Source organism: Castor canadensis, chromosome 12, assembly GCF_047511655.1.
Source record: "Castor canadensis chromosome 12, mCasCan1.hap1v2, whole genome shotgun sequence".
Classification (NCBI taxonomy): Eukaryota; Metazoa; Chordata; class Mammalia; order Rodentia; family Castoridae; genus Castor; species Castor canadensis.
Window position 1 is genome coordinate 8,792,160 of NC_133397.1, and position 5,134 is coordinate 8,797,293.

A 5,134-nucleotide genomic window follows, 5' to 3' on the forward strand; every position below is an offset into this window, starting at 1 on the left:
TCCACAGTCTTTAAGAGGAACAGGGAAAAGCATGTCAACTCTATCTTTCTGGAAGCAGGACCTCTCTTGTTACTCTTTATAGTTATAGCTTTGGACAAAGTTTTGTCACTTACAAATAATTTGCTCTATGGGCAGAAAAAATTCACTTCAAAGATAGAGTGAAGATTCACTAACCTGGAATCCTGATTTCCCTACATTTCTCATATCATAATTTATTCTTTTTAAAAAAGTTTCCCACTTTATTATAACGAAGTCTGAAGTTTAATAATGCACTTTGATTTTTAGGGCAATTATTTTTTAAACATCCAAAATCAGTTGTAATGAGCAAGTTTCTGTTTTTCTGGATTCACAGAAGTAGAGAAAGGTGTGTGCATTGGAGCAGGTTTTTCTCTGAAGGGACAGCAATGGTCTCTGTAGGCACAGCAATGTCATTTGCTGGTTAGCTAGATCTGCTTCTTAGGAGAAGAAGAAAATCCTGTGTCCTTCTCCAGAGCCTTCTCTAGGATGCCCTGCCAAAGAGCCACTGGAATGAGCTCTTCAGGAGAAAGCACTAAGGAGTTCCCTGCAGGGAAGGGGTTTAAGGGACATGCCAGTGCCTAGGAGTCAAAGCAGCAGAGTGACCTGAGAAAGGCCCGGGAAGCCCCGGTGAGACCCTGAGGCTCTGCAGTTGTCTTACAGCACAGTAGTGTGGCTTTTGCCATTTTTCATAATGTCCAACTGCAACCCTGCAGGGCAGACACTGAGGTGACCTAGCCTGATGACAATTTCCAGTGGAAGGGATTCCCAAGGGAAGGTGTCCCCCAAAAGCTCCATGGGAAGTTATACTTATCTCCAACCCTGGACCTTCATGGCCATGAGGGTGTGCCCACTGGGACGGAGGCCTGTCATAGGGATCTAACAGACCTCGGGGAAAGTTCCACTACTCTTGCCAGAGACAGTGTGTCAGAGGTCTAGGCTCCATAAGGAACAGCAAGGCTGTTAGCCATGTCCACACACTGCCCACCACAGAAGTTGAACAGGGACACATGTCCATTATAGAAGGTTCCTGCAGTGGAGGAGGCCTGGGTCAAAACTCCAGCACAGGTGAAATCACTCTTGGTGGCTCACTTTCTCTTTTTCTTATACTATGATGTATTGTTCAAACATTTCATTGACCTGTCTTATCGCATCCCACCCTCTTTTCCAAACAGCCATGTTGGTTCCTTCTCTTCTTCCCAGCCTGGACAGGTGGGCCCAACCCCCAGGGATGCACAGGCATGGCAGCTCCAATTTCCCAGCCCACACAAAACAGCAGGATGGTGGCAACCACCTGGCCTGGTGTAGTGCTGTCTGTCCCTCCAGAGGTAGCAACAAGTGGGAGAACAAGCGAGACACCTGTAATACATCTAGAGGCCTGTCCTAAGCAGCCGTGAGGTGCCACAGGCCTGCAGACTGGAATCAAGTCCTCACAGTCCTCCTTGGCTTCTCCTTCCTTTGGGACATGAGTTCTTCCCAGATCTCTCTGGATTTCCTTCCACATGAAGCTGACCTTATGAGGCTCTACCTCTAATTGCAGTGAACTTCACTTAGACCATCCACACTTTGTTTCTCGTGGTGTCGTAAGTGGGGAGGAGCCTGTGGCCAGGGGCAGGGCCAAGGCCACCTCAGCTGTCCTCCTGCTCCACTTGCCTCCAGCTTTGATCTTGGCCTCTCTTACGTTGGGTATAAACACTGCATGAATGTAAACACTGTGCAATTCCCTTCTTCGTTTAACTGGATTCCCTGAATTCACTGACTTCACTCGCTCCACACGTTCTTTTTCTATTTTCAGCCCTGGAACATTTGCACCCTCTCTGAGAGAGATTTCCACTTTGAACAAGTCTGTCTGCTCTGCCTCTTATGTAATCAGAGAAAAATAACAATAGCTTTTCGAACCTAAGTAAAAGGCCAAGAAAACCAATGACCTCTAAGAATAGTGAGGTCACACAGTGGTGACCATTCATTCGTGTTCTTTCAATAAATCCAGCATGGTCAGTGGATCCCTCAGGTGAGCACAGGATATCATCTGGGAAAATGTTCCCTGTGACGCTGGGAGGCTGGCTCGGCCTGGGGGCATTCCTACAGTGCAGAAACCACAGCTGAACAGGACAGGTTATCTCTCCCTTCTCATACCCCAGGGCTACATCTGAGGAACACAGTGTCACGCTACCTGATGACACTGAGCAGAGCTGGGTTCTTGGAGTTCCTGGTGCCTCTGCTAAACCCCTCGCACTACAAACGTTATGTTAGAGGACAGCTCCAGTGTCACCTTGAATCATAGTCCATGGAGGGGGAGAGGGAGTGGGGTTGGCTGTCCTCTCCTTTCTCATAACTAGCAGGGTAGAGGCTGGGCCACCAGGCTGGTCATTCTGCCCCAGCAATAGCATCTCTGAGGTTCTCAAAAATGTGAGTTCTTTGGTATTGCCTCAATTCGGCCAACTGAGATTAATTTTAAGAGATCTTTACTTAAGATCTACTTACTACACATCGTGATTTAGGGTCATAACCCCGCTTTCTAGAATAGTCCACAATATCTCTCCACAAATATCTGCTCAACCTCTCCCTTACCACTTTTAAACGTCACCTGTGACCAGAGTCATCCCCTGACTTTTCTAGTTAGAGTGTGGCTCCCCCACCTCTTCCTCTGGCTCTTTCCAACCCCTCCCTCCTCCCCCCCATTTTATATTTTTCTGTAGCACAGATCACCATATGGGAAAAAAACTCTGTTTTTTACTCACGCATCTATGGTCTGCCTGTCCATCTAAAGAGAAGCTCAGTGAGAACAGAGAGCCTGTCTGCTTCGTTTGCTCTTGATGGGCTCCAGCCCCAGAGTTTGTAATAAGCCACATTCTGCCCTAGCAGAGTTCAGCCAGTGGTAAGGAGCCATCAGCCCTGCTCTTGACTACACCCCCAACCTCATCTTCTTTGGAAGCCCAGGAAAACTCCCTGGTCTCTGAATCCGGCAGAGCCACGCTTTTCCTTGGCAACGGGTTTATTTTTACCTTACAGACGCTGAGAGTCAAGGGCACCGATTATGTTACCATGTTTTCCATTCTCATCGGCTGCTAGAAAACTGGGGCCTGGTACTGCGTACCCCATCAGGGGCCTAAGGCTTAGAGGCGAGTATTTTGCACGACCTTGTGATCCTGGCTTCAGCTTACTTTCTCATGACTCCTTTCACATTTCTGTTTCTATTTTGTAATAACTTTATATCTCTATCTTAAGGTATATTTGCCAATTTGTAAAGTATCTCTTCTTTTGTAGAAGGAGGTAGATGATGTATGAAAGGAAAGGAGGAAGGAAGGAAAGAAGGAAGGAAGGGAGGGAGAGAAGAAGAGAGGGAAGGGGAAGGAAGAGGGGGAGAGGAGAGAAGAGGAGGGAAGATGGAGAGGAAGGGAGGGGGAAGGGAGGGAAGATGGAGGGGAAGGGAGGGGGAAGGGAGGGAAGATGGAGGGGAAGGGAGAGGAGGGGAGGGAAGATGGAGGGGAAGGGAGAGGAGGGGAGGGAAGATGGAGGGGAAGGGAGAGAAGAGGAGGGAAGATGGAGGGGAAGGGAGGGGAAGGGAGGGAAGATGGAGGGGAAGGGAGGGGGAAGGGAGGAAAGATGGAGGGAAAGGGAGAGGAGGGGAGGGAAGATGGAGGGGAAGGGAGAGGAGGGGAGGGAAGATGGAGGGGAAGGGAGAGAAGAGGAGGGAAGATGGAGGGGAAGGGAGGGGAAGGGAGGGAAGATGGAGGGGAAGGGAGGGAAGATGGAGGGGAAGGGAGGGAAGATGGAGGGGAAGGGAGAGAAGAGGAGGGAAGATGGAGGGGAAGGGAGGGGAAGGGAGGGAAGATGGAGGGGAAGGGAGAGGAGGGGAGGGAAGATGGAGGGAAGGGAGAGGAGGGGAGGGAAGATGGAGGGGAAGGGAGGGGAAGGGAGGGAAGATGGAGGGGAAGGGAAAGGAGGGGAGGGAAGATCGAGGGAAGGGAGAGGAGGGGAGGGAAGATGGAGGGGTGAGGAGAGAACCCTCCTCCTGCTGGAGTCTTAATCTGCTGCTATTTCTGGCTTTGTCCTGAAGGATCTATGTGTTTCCCCAGAATATGGGATCCTCCTTTCTTCCGAGGGGCCACTGCCATGGAGCTGTGCAGTTCATGGGACACTTAAGAGACCTGCTCTGGAGGCAGCCCCAAAGTCCAGCTAGCCCTCTCTCCACCAGGCACCCTCCTTTCTTGAACACCTTCCATGCCATAAATGTCCTTCCCTTTCTCTTCTCCTTGAACTTCTGTTTCATTACAGCAAGACGAGTCATTTCTTTCCTTATACAGAAAGGAAGAAGAAAGAGCTTAAGAATGAAGTGAAATATACAAGAGGTAAAATAGAAAACTATATCAAAATTCCAGGACTCTTGATCTTTTGGAAGACTATCAAGAAGCCAAAAGTGAGCAAAGAAGACCTTGGGGCTGGAACAAAACCCATAATTTCACATCAGAGAGGTGACCCTCATAGAAAGCACTCTGGAAGTGCTTTCTTCCAGAGCCACTCTGATGAGCCTGGGTTCACCATTCTCCAGTGGCCAGGCTAGCAGCCCCCGATCCTCCTTCCTTGCACAACTGACCCCACCCCTCAGGACTTCAGACTCCCTAGCATCCCACGTCCCATGGTTTCTTCTGTGCTAACCGAGTCTTTCCAGACCGCCTGTAAACAAAATGGCAATACAGTGGCACCCCCCCCCCACTTAGCAGTTCCCCGTTTCCTTTGATCTTGTTCTTTCCTTTGTAGATTGATATAAAAGTGATACAAAAGTTAAAATTGCAAATATCTCTTTTCATTTCATTCTCATCGGGAGAAATTGCATGGCTTCAAAAACTTTAACAGAAAAAGAAAGAAAGAAAAGAAGCTTTAGCTATCATTTATTTTTGGAAGTCAGTTAATTTGCTAATTAATTTCATGATTAAATGTGAGCAGAGAGTACAGGAGCATCCCAGTAACTCACAGAGTCAGAGCTGGCCCACCGTCAGGTCCTCCCTCCCCTACCGAGCTCATCCCTGGGAGGTGGAACCTTGGGAAGAGCAAGGCGAAGTCCTGGTCAGGATGACTTGGTGGGTTCATGAACAGGAGGAAGACCCATAAGATGAGT

The 5,134-nt window shown here is 48.9% G+C and overlaps 1 long non-coding RNA gene across 1 annotated transcript; it reads left to right on the forward strand.

Annotated features, from left to right (window-relative positions):
* Positions 1-2,758: 2,758 nt before the first annotated feature.
* Positions 2,759-4,811, forward strand: LOC141415005 (uncharacterized). Its single transcript, XR_012440024.1, has 3 exons — positions 2,759-2,893; positions 3,028-3,137; positions 4,076-4,811. It is a non-coding gene; the product is annotated as an uncharacterized lncRNA (long non-coding RNA).
* The last annotated feature ends 323 nt before the right edge of the window (positions 4,812-5,134 follow it).